The sequence below is a fragment of the Canis lupus genome, chromosome 7 (genome assembly GCF_011100685.1).
Source record: "Canis lupus familiaris isolate Mischka breed German Shepherd chromosome 7, alternate assembly UU_Cfam_GSD_1.0, whole genome shotgun sequence".
Taxonomy (NCBI): Eukaryota; Metazoa; Chordata; class Mammalia; order Carnivora; family Canidae; genus Canis; species Canis lupus.
In genome coordinates, this window is record NC_049228.1 from 7,694,733 (window position 1) to 7,710,011 (window position 15,279).

Below are 15,279 nucleotides of genomic sequence, written 5' to 3' on the forward strand. Positions count from 1 at the left end.
CATAAGCATTAGCTAGAGAAATCAAGACAGAGTTATTGCTAGCTGTGATGCAATAAAGAGTGTATCTGGTCTTTGTCCCCAGTTCTGGGCACAGAACTTGGAAAGCCCTTGGAATTTCTACAGCGGTAGGAGTATTTTTATTTACAAGGAGCGCTTTTGATATATCTGAGTTTATGCTAAGGAGGTGATTTCATGGCAGGCCCCTAGATACTTTTAGGAGAGACGCTGACCCCTACAGAAAGACAACGTATGTGATTACACAGTTGGAACCTAGAGGCTCACCCCCAAATGCCAGGGAGAGAAGAGGGACAGGAGGTTGAGTTCAACCACATGGTCATTGGTCCGACCAACATGCTTACTTAACGCAACTCCATGTAAAACTCTGGACACCAAACCCCAGGTGAGCTTCCCGGTTGAGAGCAGAAGCTCCGGCAGCAGGACCCTCCTAGACCTTACTCTGTGTATCTCTGCATCTGGTTGTTCATTTGCATCCTTTAGAATAACATGGTGACTAGAAGTGTAGCACTTTTCTGAGTCCTGGGAGTCACTCTGGAGAATTACCAAACCAGAGGAGGGTATGGGAAACTCTAGAATTGTAGTCAGCTAGACAGAAGTGTGGGCAATCTAGGAACTTAAGGCTGGCATCTGAACCTAGGGCAATCCTGTTGGGGACCTTCCCCTTTATTTAGCTCCTGGAGTCTGAGCCTAACTTCGGTATTTTAGTGTCATCATTGAGTTTAATCTTAGGACACTCAGTTACTATCAGAAAATTGGCATCAGGACACCCTCTTCGAGTATTCCCCAGTAAAGAAGCCACAGAAGGGTCCTTTCAGGATAAGATATATGGTCTCTGAGACTGTCATCACCTTACATTTTCATAGCAGTAGGAAACCTGGTGGAACATTCTCTTGGGCTCAAAGTTCACAGACTTTGGGGACTGGAAACCACAGGAGATGGAATCCATGCTGCCATCTGCAGCAGGATGGATCCCCAAACATCTCAGAAGCTTTGAAATTGTCTCTTGATGGGACACCTAATACCCTCCCCCACAAGCCTGTCCAATAGTCACCCCATGCCCTACTTTGCTTTTAGCCAGAACACGTATCAGATATATTTTATTTCTTTGTGTCTCCCAATAGAACATGAACTCTCTGAGGGCATGAGCTTTGTGTGTTCACTGGTATGCCTCCAGTGTCTAGAACAGTGGCTGACATACGGTAGGTGCTTAATTCATGAACAAGGGTCCCTGCTTAACAGAAGCCTATGCTAGTAGGATGCTTTTAGTGGCGTCATACAGGAAAGGCAAACCTACTTTGTCTACTCGGGTAATTATGGGTATGTTGTATGCTCGCTTGTCTCTCCTGTCCCCACTTTCTACCAGTTGAAATTCTGCTTTACCCCCAGGGCTCCAGTTCTGGTCTCACCTCTTCAGTAAAACTTTTCCTGACAACCCCAGCCCTTACTGATCTATCTTTTCTCTAGTCTCTGGAAAAGCTAAGAATGTATCCCACACAGTTACATGCTGCCCTATTGTCTTTTTGGACTCGTCTTCATACAACCAGAAGTAAGCTCCCTGAGGAACGGAACACAGTCTCACATATATGTGATCCGAATCACTCACAGAACTTAGGTCAGCACCTGACACATAGTAGGTATTCCAAAAACATTCGTTCATTAGACTTGTTGCAAGATCTTGAAACTTCTAAGTTCAATAGAGTCAGGCCTGAAGAATCCTATGGTCCCTATCTGTGCACCCACAGCACCCTATTTAAAAACCTTTCTTAAAAAAAAAACCAAAAAACCAAAAAAACAAAAAAAAAACTTTCTAATTACCAGTATGCGAATCTGACTGTCAAACCCTCAATGTCCAACCCTCAAAATCTGACCCTGGCTTTTCAGCTCCGTGTCTCCAGGACCGAACACAGTGCCCCAAACACAGTAGGAATCTAGTTTTGATTGTTATTAATCACACAAACTGAAGTAACAAAATGCATCTATCACATTTCCATGGCCTCGCTTTTCCTAGCACTTGTGAGGTCCTGAGGAGGTCCCCAGTAACTACCTCCCGACGCTTGTCTTCGCTTGCCTGGTTAGACAGAAGTAGAACATTCTCTTTTGCTGAATCTTTCTACCCATCACTCCACAAATGCCATGCTGAACTGGGGGTTTGCTGAGGTCTCAGGGAGAGAAGATGGGGGTTGCCCATCTTGGAACAATGGGGAAAGGCAAAATGTGAGTGCAGTGACCAATGGGGAAAACAACAAATCTTTCTTACATTTCTCCTTTTTCTTTTTCTAAAAGAACAGCATAACATGAGTTAGTTTAACCATTTTTAAGCGTACAGTTGGGTGGCATTAGGTACATTCACTTCGTTCTGCAGCCGTCACTACCATCCACCTCCAGAACTTTCTCATCTTCCCAAATGAGAATACTGTCCCCACTATTTCTCCCTTCTCGGCCCCTACAACCACCTTTCTACTTTCTCACTTCATGAATTTGACTAGTCCAGGGACCTCCGTTAAGTGGAATTATGCAATATTTGCCATTTTGGGACTGGCTTATATAATATCTTTGAGGTTCATCCACGTTGTAGCCTCTGTCAAATTTTTATTGTCATGTTTAAGGCTGAATAATATTCCATTCTATTGTGTATACCACATTTTATTTCCTCATTCATCCATCCATGGTCACTTGGGTTGCTTCCACCTTTTGGTTATTGTGAGTAATATCCTGTTCAAATGGGTGTACAAATGTCTGTTTGAATTCCCACTTTCAGTTCTTTCAGGTATGTGCCAAGAAGTGAAATTGCAGAACCAGATGGGGATTTGATGTTAGTTTTTTGAGGAACTATCATACTGTTTTCCACAGTGACCGCATCATTTTTCTTATCACCTCAAAATTTATTTATTTATTTATTTATTTATTTATTTATTTATTTATTTATTTATGTTTAAAATTTGAAATTGTTGATATACTGACATGGTACTTATTTATTTATTTGTTTATTTATTTATTTATGTTTAAAATTTGAAATTGTTGATATACTGACATGGTATTTATTTATTTATTTATGTTTAAAATTTGAAATTGTTGATATACTGACATGGTACAAAACACAACACCAATGACAAAGTATTTACTTTTTACTCCTGTCTCCATGACACTTACTTCCCCATCTACAGGCAGCCAATGTTACTACTTACACTGCTCTATCACAACACCCCCAAGTCACCCCTATAACCTGAGCAAGTTTAATACCCAGGCTGAAGCTGTTTTCCTAAAAGAAAGGTTTTAAAACTGTCTGCAGTCTGCTCAGAGAAGGAGTTAATGGATCACAAAACTCTGAAATGCACTGTACATAATGAATAACAAATACCCTTTTAAGATGAGTATTATTAAAGCATCAACATGGTATTATCCAAAACGTATGAAGTGTCTTCTCTCTTTCTCTCTCTCTCTCTCTCTTTTTTTTTTTTTTTTGGCCCTTACTAATACATTGAAAGCATTACCTAATGCCCACTCCAAAAGATTAGATCCCTTTGAAAGAAAAGAGTCAACATGCATAACACATCCCAGCACCATCCTGCATCCTTTCCATTTGGGTTCGCAGTCAGACAGTTCCCTGGTTTAAGAAAAAGAGCATTTGCAAAATGGCTCTTGGGGCTTAATTGGTATTTCTTTCTTTTTGCCTGCCAGTATAATCCAGGAGAGGAGACTGCAAAGCAATTTAAGAACATTAGCATTGTTCCTAAATACCCACATCCAAGGTTAGTGAATACAACTGGTAAAGCCCAAAGAGCACCTAGGGAGATTAAGGGAGGTTTTGAAGCAGAACGCATGATTCTAATGAACTTGGGCTCTGCCTCATGGAAGAAGAATCTATCTAAATACATTAGAGCCAACGGAGCAGACAGGAGGGAAGCAGCTACCTAAGTATAAGAGATGCTGTTCTCAGTAAATCGTGAAATGCTGCAAACAGATTCGGGTGGGTTTGAGGCCCCGAGCCGCTACAGGGTGCTAATTATGATTGCCATACTGTGGCTGAGTGGGCTATTCCCCCAGTAGGCTGTCAAGAACCACACCAGCTGTCCTGGTGAATGTCCTCCTGGTGTCCCTCACGGGGGTGGCCTCTGCTTGGTTTCCTCCTCCTCTCACTATGCAGATGAATTAATTTGTTTGGAGGTTGAAGAGGGCTTTTGGAAAGAAAAGAGTGTCTGATAGATTAGTAGAGATATGAGCGATTGTCCAGGTGTTTTTTTTTTTTCTTACTTCAATACTACTAGTAGTGGGGTGCCTGGGGCTCAGGTGGGTAGCATTACCTAAAAGAACAGCTGTAGAGAGCCAAATGACCACATCTCAACATTATGCACCCAAAATGCACAAGAAATAAACTTATAGATTTTAAACAAACCTCATTTTTGAGTCTGAGATTGCAAAGTACGTGCCTTATGAAACATTGATTTTCCTACTGAGGTTCTGGGTAAAGGGGAGAGCAAGGCATTTGACCCCTAGCTACCCAGAGGAGTCAAACGTTATGGGTTAAGGTCAAAGTCCTCCGCATAGCTGTCCTCACTTGAGACACCAGCCACAGGGTGGCTGAGGTCCCCAGGTCTCCCTCACTTCTGATCAACTGGCTACAAATTCAGGGGTTCCCGCTCTCCCCTAGGCTTCCATAATATGTTATAAGGACACACAGAAGTCAGGAAAACACTATTTTTAGTATTATAATTGCATTATGGCAACAAGCTACAGATCAGAAACAACTGAAGGGAAGACACGTACAGCAATGTCTGGAAGGGTCCTAAACACCAATCTTCCTTTATTTTCTCCTGTGGAGTCAGGATGCATCATCCTTCCTGACACATCAATGTGTCGCAGTGTGTGGAGTACACCACCAAGGAAGCTCACTCAGACTTCTTCTGTGTCCATAAATATTACTGGGACTTCATGATGTAGGGATGACTGATTAAATCATCGGTCATGTGACTCCATCTCTAGCCTCCCCTCCCCTCCCTGAAGGTCTGATATCAAAGTGGCTCAAAGCCCTAAACCTCTCACATCAGTGATTGGTCTTTCTGGCATGGCCAGCCACCATCCTGGATCTTCTTCTTCACGTAAACTACCTCGTAAACAAAACCGATCAGGTCCCACCTTGAATAGCATAGACACTCCTCTTACTTGGGAAACTCCAAGGTTTAGAGCCTACCTCCCAGGACGTGGGGACAAAGGCCAAACAAATTCTTTGTTATCCAGGGCTAAGGTGGATAGTGAGCAGGGAAGTGGGAGAGGAACAAGCCACAGTGGGAGACTATGAGCAAAACCTGAGTCCCAGTTAGATTTCATTATACCATCTTGAGCAAGCCACTTAATCATCATGGGCCTTAGATCACATGCTCTTCACTCATAACAATAATTATTGATACCATTTAATAAGCACTTACTATGCACCAGAAGCTGTGCCTATTCAAAATTCTTTTTGCCTATTTAATCTCATTTATTCTTCACAATGAACTTGCAAATTTTGTCATTTTATTATTCCATTTTTGTAAAGGGTGGAGTGGTGCCTGAGATCTCAGAAAGTTAAATAACTTGTTCAAATAAGTGGAGGAGGGCAGCACGGGGGACTCAGTGGTTTAGCACCGCCTTCGGCCCAGGGCGTGATCCTGGAGACCTGGGATCGAGTCCCACATCAGGCTCCCTGCATGGAGCCTGCTTCTCCCTCTGCCTGTGTCTCTGCCTCTCTCTCTCTCTGTATGTGTCTCTCATGAATAAATAAATAAAATCTTTATAAAAAAATAAAACAAAATAAGTAAGTGGAGGAGCTGGCCCGCCAACACAAGCAGGAGTCCCAGGCTCCCATTCTTAAATTTCTAATCTATACCATTCAACCCTTTCCTTGGCTCGCAGGCATATTGAGAAAATGCATGAGGCTGATATGAATTATTATAATCTGAAAGGAAGGAACCTTATAATTCAAGCTTATAAGATTACCATTATTATTATATCACTGATTATAACTATCGGCAGTATTATTTTATTTTTATACTTCACATGAATCTGTCTACTTATTACGAAAATGCTTTCTCCTTACCATATGAGTTTTATCACAAAGAATGCTTTTGGAAGGAAGGCGGGTCTTCCAATTACTTTAAACCAAATTCTCATGTAGTTTCCCAAACATTTGCTAAGTATAACACCTTCTATATGCCAATGTACTTGCAACATGGAAGGGACAAAAAGATGAATAAGACAGAGATGTAGGCTCTGCCTGTAAGGCAAGAGTGCCGAGAATGACACAACAGATAGACTATGTCAAGTGACCCGAAAGACACAGAATGCCCTCTGCTGGTTCAAAGGAAAGAGAGCACATAAGCTTCAAGGAATCAAGAAGAATTTCAAGGAATCAAGCTTCAAGGATTCAAGCAAGAAAGAGAGAGGAAGAAAGGAAGAAAATGGAATTTTGAGAGCCCTGGATGAGGAAGAAAATGGAGTCTCATAAGAAGGGAGTCGGTAGTGGGGTGCCTGGGGGCTCAGTCAGATAGCGTCTGCCTTTGGTTCAGGTCATGATCTCTGGGGGCCTGGGATTAATCCTCATGCCAGGCTCCATGCTCAGCAAAACAGTCTGCTTCTCCCTTTTCTCTGCTGCTTCCCACCACTCATTCATTCTCTCTCTTTCTTTCTCTCTCTCTGTCTCTCTCTTTCTCAAATAAATATATCATTTTTTAAAAATCTAAAAAAAAAAAAAAGTAGAAGAAGGAAGTCTGGTAGCAAAATCGGGCGGTTCAATTCAGAATGTTCTCAGGGATTAATGAGTACCTAGTTTAGTGGTAATATATTACTGTAGGATGAGAACAGAATGCAAAATAAAAATTCTGGCTTTATCACATGTTAGCTTTTGATGTTGGGCAAAGCTCAAGGTCCTCCAGCATGGCTTTATCCATTAAAAAATAAATAAAATGAAAGTAAATAATGCCCAGCTCTTAAGGCTTTTGTTAGGGTTAAAAAAAGAAGTATATTAAAAACATTCTGGAAACTAAACAACATTAAACAAATTTTACATTTTATAATTTTCTTTTTTTCTTGGTTTGTCTGGATTATGGGCCTTAGTAGTGCTGTGATATATGATAGACAATATCAATAAAAAGGACATATTAGAGACATACCGGGCAAGGGTGAAGAGACCAAGCTTTGTCCAGTTCTAAGAAGTTAGCTCTTGTCTTACTTTCTGTTGCTTTGGGTTGATTTGGTTTGTTGAAGGTCATTTTAATAGCATTAATGCCTATTATTTCAGGAATAACACACATTAGCTCCAAGGAAAAGTAAAATTATTCAGTCGGGATAAGCATGGGATGTAGTAGTCAAGACTTTTTTTTCTTTTTTTTTTTTTAGGATTATTTGAGCAGGTTTACCTTTCCAAAGGTAACACTTCAGAGGAGAATAGGCAAAAGCCTGGACATTAATCTGGATTTCACATGACCCCGTGTAGAACCTACAGTAGGATATTCTGGAAGATCCCTCCCAGTCTGAGAACTTGGGGGCCACCTGCCAGCAGTTCTGTGGGTCTGGGAAGTTCTCTTTCTGCCTCTCCACTCACCTTATATAGTTTTAGGAAGTTGAGGCAGGAAGAAATGGGATTCCTCATTTGGCCAAAATTGGAAGAGAGTAGAGAGAAATAGCTACCACTTTAAAGTATCCAATACATGGCTGTACAATTAACTTTATATTAAGAAGGGATTCTAAAGCAGTTGAGCTTAACTAAGTCTGACTGTAAAAAATTAATCAAATCAATTTAATTAACTCATATAATTAATCTAGGTGTGCTTTGATAGCATGGAGCTAGAACCTAAATACTTTTCTTTTTTTAACACCAGGATTAACTATTTTAAGCTACCTTATTATAAATTCTCAAATGTACAAAATAGTAGAGAGGATAGTAAAATCAATCTTGACATAGTCGTGACTCGTATGCAACAATCATTAAGGTTTTACCGTACTTGCTATATCTATCATCCTTTTTTCTTATCATTTTTGATGGAATAGCTTTCCACTTATTTATATCACTTTTGTACCTTTCAGATATGCATAAAAGATTTCTAAAAAGTAGTTTTGCACATTTTAGTAAGTTGATGCCTCGGTATTTTTTTCTTTTTCGTTGTTGCTATAAATGGATATCTCTTTTATTAAACTTCTAGTTTAATAAAACAGTTACTGTTTGTTTATGACATGATTGTTGAGTTCCATCAGTTGATTTTATATCCTGCTCTTTTCCTGAAGTCTATTATTGGTTATAATAGGGTTTTTCATTGGTTCTCTTGAGTTTTCCAAATATATATCTTCATTATTACTTTTAGAAATTCTACAATTTCGTTTTGTGTTTTCCCTTTCACCCAAGAGTCTTTAATAGAGAACTTTGAGAATTTTTAAATTATTTCTGGTTTAATTACATGCTTTGGTCAAAAAGTCTGGTTTGTGATTTTTATTTTCTAAAATTAACTGAAGTTTTTCTGTTTTAATACATGCTCAGTGCTTGTAAATGACCCAAATGCACTTGAAAAGACAATGTATTCTTTTTTATTTATTATTGGTTTACAGTTAAATATACTGCTATATGAACTACCTTATTAATTTTTTTAGGTCTTGTATATTCTTAATAATTTTTAATCCCCTTGGCTTGAAGGAGATGTGATAATAATTTTAAGTTATTACTGTCTGTCCATTCCTTCTTTTATCTCCTGTAGTTTTGATTTATCAATGTTGCAATTTTACTTCCTGCATAGATATTAGTAATTATTGTATCTTTACTATGAATTGTACTCCTTAAATTCATAAAATGGCTTTCATATTTTACAATGTTTGTTGGCATGAAATCTATATTTCTGATGTTAAGATCATGTCATCAGCTTTCTTTTTACTTCCAATCAACGGGTGTATCTTTATAGTTTGATTCTTAACTTTCTGATTCACTTATTTTTCTTAGTATGCTTTGTAGGGCAGCATGGATTTTGCTTTGCTAAGATCAGAATAATGTTTTTTTCTTTTAAGATATGAGTAAAACCAGGATGCCGGGGTTGCTCAGTTGTTAAGCATCTGCCTTCAGCTCAGGCCATGATGCCAAGGTCCTGGAATCGAGCACCATATTGGGCTCCCTGCTCAGCGGGGTCTGCTTCTCCCTCTCCCTCTGCTGCTCCCCCTGTTCATGCTCTCTCTCTCTCTCACTCTTAGTTGAATGCTTTTGTCTTTCTGTTACTTTCCGTGATCTGATTCCTTTGGAGCCACCATCCCCTCCTCTCACCTGTCCAGTGTTACTGCCCTGCTCAATTCACCTACTTCTAGCAGTTTCCCCCACAGAGTGAGATGTTATACTTCTGGAAAAGGATATTGGCTGGATACTTTGGAGTTCATCAAGAGTTTGCTTTACTCCAGCATGGCTGGGTCCCTTGGCAATGCAACATGGAGGTGTTTGCTTTCATCTGCAATTCATAGCATATTAAAACCTTCCAGCTCACAGTTATTCTCAGGCCTCTTCAGAGTTTGACTCCAGGTAAAGGCCTTCTCTTCTTGAGGGTGAATATTCATAGGTGACTTGGGCTTCCATAGCCTATAGCGGACACATGAGATTTCCCTGGAGCCACTCTTACCTTTCCTCATCTCGTTCCCCTCCCACCTTCTGAATAGTCAGGTATTCCTGTCCCCTCCCAGTCGTCCTTAGGTGCCATTGCTGTATGCAGTTTGGATCCCACCTACTCTAAAGTTTAGGGGGTTTCTTATCACTTAGTATTTTTAAATATATAACTCCTATGTATTTCCTCACACTATCCTAATTTTCAGGAAGAGTTTTGGAAAAGTTCAGAAACTACCTTGATCTTACCAGGACCAGAACTTAGAGATCAATTTCTTTAAAAAAGATTTTATTTATTCATTCGTAAGAGACACAGAGAGAGAGAGAGAGGCAGAGACACAGGCAGAGGGAGAAGTAGGCTCCCTGAGGGGAACCCGATGTGGGATTCAATCCCAGGACTCTGGGATCACAACCTGAGCCAAAGGCGGACACTCAACCACTGAGCCACCCAGGTGCCCCAGAGATCAATTATTTTTTGATAGAATGTGGAAAAATTAAGCTCTCCCAATTCCTTCACAAAATCTTATAATCGTAGAATGTGAGTTCCCTTAAAAAAAAAAAAATCACAATATCTCATTTAATGAGAATGACAATTGAGACCCAGAGAGTAAAAATGACTTCGTTGAAGCCATTTTAGGAAGTAACAGAGCCACATGTGAAATGTAGCTTTCAGAGAATCTTGGTGTTAGAAGGGAACTCAAGGGTGCCATGGTCCATCTTCCTACCAACGCAGAAAGCACCAGAAAAGATGCGGTCAACATCCTCCAAAATACCCTAAAACATGGGGGAAAACATTGCCTAATCAACCTATTTCACCTTATGGTGAACACAGACATAGATCTTTTCACTTTTTTCTATTTTGAAAAGTGTGAGTTGAGACAGACAAGGATGAATTGCTACAGGTCCTATTGCTTTTGTTCCCTGTTTCTTCTCATTTTAGAAGCTGGCTTGGAAGTAGCTCTCGGTTGATTCACAGTCTGAGTTAGAAACGATCTTTTCGTCCATCCAGTCTAATGTGATTCATTAGCCTGCTTAAACCTGCCTGGCCGTTGATTCAATCACCGATTGTTCAGGAGTTCTTCCTAATGTGAGATGATGCACAGGAGAATATACGTGGATTGTACAAGATCACATAAATTTAAGAGATTGTTAGAATTTCTCTTACAGAGTAGAATTTCCTTCCCCATAACTTCCAAACACTGGTCTTGGTTCTATGCTTTGAAGCTTATGCAAAATGTCTCATCATTTCTGTACTTTACAATCCTTGAAATATTGGAGGACAGCTATTGGACTCCTTCCTCAGATCTAAGGCTTGTGTTTTTTCATGATCATAAACACACCCAGTACCTAGTCCTCTTGTGGTGTGGTCTCCAGTCCTCCCAGCAATTTACTTAACCTCCTCTGATTGAGCATACTGAGCGTGTCAATGTTTCTCTCGAAATGTCAGCAATAAACAGAGGGAGATTAAACCCTCTTTGTCTGGGCATCACGTTCCTATCAGCTCAGCCTAAGACTACATTAGTCCCTTTGGTATCTCTTGTTATGCTAGATGCACACTCAGCATGCAGTCAACTAATAACACCTAATCTTGAGCTTCTATAGCAGAGCTCCTACTTCTCCAGCGTGGGCAGCTGATATTTTTGGTCCCAGATGCAGAACAACAGCTTGGTAAGGACCAACACCAGTTCTATCAGAACTCCAGTGGTGTATTGAACCTGGGGACTTTGACTCTTTCAAGGTGTCAAGGTTCTCTGGTAGGCTCCATACCTCTCTTGGGATTTAATTCTTCCTGGGTTGTGTTTGTTCTATTTCTTTCAGTGTGAAGGTCATGTTTCTAGATACAGAAGACAAAAGCAAAAACAAAAACACTAGAGATCGAATGATCCTCTTTCTCACTTTTGGTAATGGTTTCTTGTCACTTTCCAGCACTCCTTTGGCACCACTGCTGATTGCTTTTACCACTCTCTGTAGCACTATAGCACCTAGTGCCCAAGCAGTGGTACATCTTGCCCTTGTTCTGTTTGTTCTGAAGACAGAGGAGAGAGAGGGAGGTAGACGCGGAAGGAAAGAAGGAAGGAAGAAGGAAGGAAGGAGACAGAGAGAGGAGCAAAAGAGAAAAAATAATTAGGGAGACATAAATCTGGATGACCTATATTAATCCTATTTAAGGGGCCTACCTGCTGTCAGCATAGCTTGACCTACATTCTGCTCCCATTTATAATCCAGGACAATATCTTTCTGTTCTTCTAACACCCTACATTTCTTTACCTATGAAATATGGATATTTTTAAAAATAATAAAAAATAATAAAAAAATATGGATATTTAGTGATACCAGCATTTCCTTTGACCTTAGAATATTCATAATAATACAACTATTTTATTTATCACCGTTCCATTGTATAGACCTTATCAATTAGGGCTGTACATTAAAAGAGATTTGTATGGTTGCAATGGTTCTATCTCTAGGCTAAGAAGTCAAAGCCTCAACTCCAGTGTGAGTTCTGGCCAGTTATATCAAGGGACAGCCCAACCACTAGTGAGAGCCTTGAAAACAAACATATCTCAAAACCTTCCAAGAGAAGGATAATAAGTTCACTTTTAAGTTTTCTTAACATTTCTTTTGATAATGCCTAAGTACTTTGTGATAGGGTTTGGTTTTGTGCTATTAGGGGAGAGGGGAGGTTGTGAAGTGAAAAAGTAAATAGGGCTGAGAGACAGGAAAACGATATAACATACAAAGCCCCATTAAATTGTTTCAGGAGCTGGAATTCGTACCCCAGAGTCTCCAGTTCCAGAACTGTGATCGTAGTGAATGCCATAAAGTCAATAAACATTACCAAGAGAGAGGTATGTATATGTGTTTTTTGTTTACTATTTATATTTATATTTACTATTGAATGAGCATGAATATAAACATAAATATTCTTAGCATATGTGAATACATCCACTTACTCACATGCCAGTTTAAGAGATAGAACATTTCCATTACTCATGAAGCCACCTTTGCACCCATTACCAACCTCGTCCATTCCCCTATTCTCTTAGAGATCACTGCCCTGTATCTTCTGTTTATTAGTCTCTTGCTTTTACTTTTTAATATTTTTAAGTTACTTTTCTAATATATCCTTTAGTTTTGCATGTTTTTTGACCTTTTTTAATAGAATCCCATTGTACATTTCTGGACCTTGCTTTTTTTGTTGTTCAGTTTCATTTTCCTGAGTTTTGCTTCTGTTGCTGTATCTTGCCCTAGTTCGTTTGTTTTCACTGGTGTATAGTATTCCATCTGGTCTACAATATATCCATTCTGTGGCTGATAAATATTTGAACTGCTTTTAATACTTTGCCATTACAAAGACTACTAGAATGAACGTTCTTGTACTTGTCTCCTGATGGTATGTGCCAGAGTTTTTCCTAGGTATACAGCAGGGAAGAGAGATGCTAAGTTAAAAATCATGTGTGTTTTCAAGTACACAAGATAACACTATTTCTTCAAAATACTAGTGCCAATATTCATTTTTTTTTCATGCTGTGTATAAGAGTTCTAATTGATCCACTTTCTTGTCAAAGTTGATTTGGTTGGACTTTTAAATTCTTTGTCAATCTATAAAATGTGAAATATTTCATCGTTTCAGGTTTCAGTGAGTATGTTCCTACTAAAGAGGTTGATTTTTTTTTAATTGAGTGCTTCTGGGAAGTGATTGCCCATTTTTCTATTGGATTCTTAATCTTTGTCGTCTTATAATTTATTCATTTTTTTATGGATGTTGTGTTATTCTTGAGATGTTCCTTGTAGATTCTAGATACTGATATTTTGGTACTTACATGTGTTAGAAATATCCTTACCAAATTCATACCTTGTCTTTTAAACTTTCTTTATGCTGTCTTTTGAAAGATAAAACTTCTTAATCTAGTTTCACTGGATGGTGTGTCTATGTGTAATATATTTTCCCAGTCTATGCTTCATCATTTATTTACATAACAGTTTATTTTCATGATTAGATATTTTAAATTTTGAGATCTGATTTATCTGTTACTTTCTTTTATAATTGCTATTTCACTACTTAAGAAAAACTTTTAACCCTAGGTTGTAAAGAGATCTTTCTACTTTTTTTTGGAAAGCTTTATAGTTTTAGCTTTTAATTTTGGATCTATAAGTGAATTGTTTTCTCTGGTAAGGGTTTGAGGTTCATTTTTTCCCCACATAGATATTCAGGTGTCTTAGCACAGTTGCTGAAAAAACTTTTCTTTTCCCATTGAATTGCTTTGGTGTCTTTGTCAAAAATCAATTTACTCTGTAATTGTGGGTATATTTTTTGTTTTTGTTTTGTTTTTTTCTTTTTAGAGAAAGAGAGAAAGCAGGAGTAGGGGGAGAGGGAGAGAGAGAGAATCTTAAGCAGACTCCACATCCACTGCTGACATGGGGCTGATTTCACAACCCTGAGATCATGACCTGAGCCGAAATCAAGAGTCGGACACTTAACCAACTGAGCCATCCAGGTGCCTAATATTTTTGAATTTTCTGTTCTGTCTTGATAGTTTTAACCCAATATGTCTTCAAATACCTTCATTCTTTTTTTTTAAAGATTTTATTTATTTATTCATGAGAGACATGGAGAGAGGTAGAGACACAGGCAGAGGGAGAAGCAGGTTTCCCACAGGGAGCCTGATGTGGGACTCGATCCCTGGACCCAGGGTTCACACCCTTGACTGAAGGCAGATGCTCAACCACTGAGCCACACAGGCGTCCCTCAAATACCTTTTTTCTGTCATATTCTCTACCTCTTCTTCTGGGTACCCAATTACACATACATTTCATTTTTTAATATTGCCACACAGATCTGTAAAGCTTCGTTTCTTTTTATTGAATATTTTTCTCTTTAATTCTCAGGTTGTGTAATTTCTATTGTTTTAGTTTTTCTTTAATCAAAGTATAACAGACACACAATGTTACATTAGTTTCAGGTATACAACATAGTGATTTGAAAACTCTGTATGTTATATTCTGCTCACTCTAAGTATAGCTGTCATCTGTCACCATTCAAGCTATCACAGTACCATTGAAATTTTCTGCTATATCTTTCATCTCGGTGACTTCTTCAGTCCCTACCTGGACTCCTGTGCCTCCTGCTCCCCTCCACTCATTTTTGTTCATCCCCCACCTTCTCCCTCTACTGTTCTAGCTCTACCTTAACTGATTCTTTCACCATTTCTGATGGGCTCTCAAACTCACTGAACAAATTTTTCATTCCGGTAAAGATACTTTTTAGCTCTAGAATCTCCATGTTCTCTTTTATAAGTTTTAGTTCTCTGATTATACTTCCCATCTGTTCATTATGAATATATCTTTCTTTAAATTCTTGGACATATTCACAACAGCTGCTTGAAAGTCCCTATCTCCTCATTGCGACTTCTGCATCATCTGGAATTTGGAGTCTATTGACTTCTTTTATTCTCATGTATGGGCCAGATTTTTCTGTTACTTTCACTTGTCTATTGATAATTGATTGATACTGGACATTATGAAAATTGTTTAGGGATCTACATTCTGTTACTGTACCCTGAAGAGTGTTTTTTTTTAAGATTTTATTTATTTATTCATGAGAGACACAGAGAGAGGCAGAGACACAGGCAGAGGGAGAAGCAGGCTCCCTGTAAGAA

General features: G+C 39.0%; 1 long non-coding RNA gene across 1 annotated transcript; it reads left to right on the forward strand.

The window, feature by feature from the left end:
* Positions 1–113: 113 nt before the first annotated feature.
* Positions 114–13,996, forward strand: LOC111096862. The gene is made up of 5 exons (XR_005361578.1): positions 114–400; positions 1,140–1,217; positions 3,697–3,767; positions 12,381–12,468; positions 13,964–13,996. It is a non-coding gene; the product is annotated as an uncharacterized LOC111096862 (long non-coding RNA).
* The last annotated feature ends 1,283 nt before the right edge of the window (positions 13,997–15,279 follow it).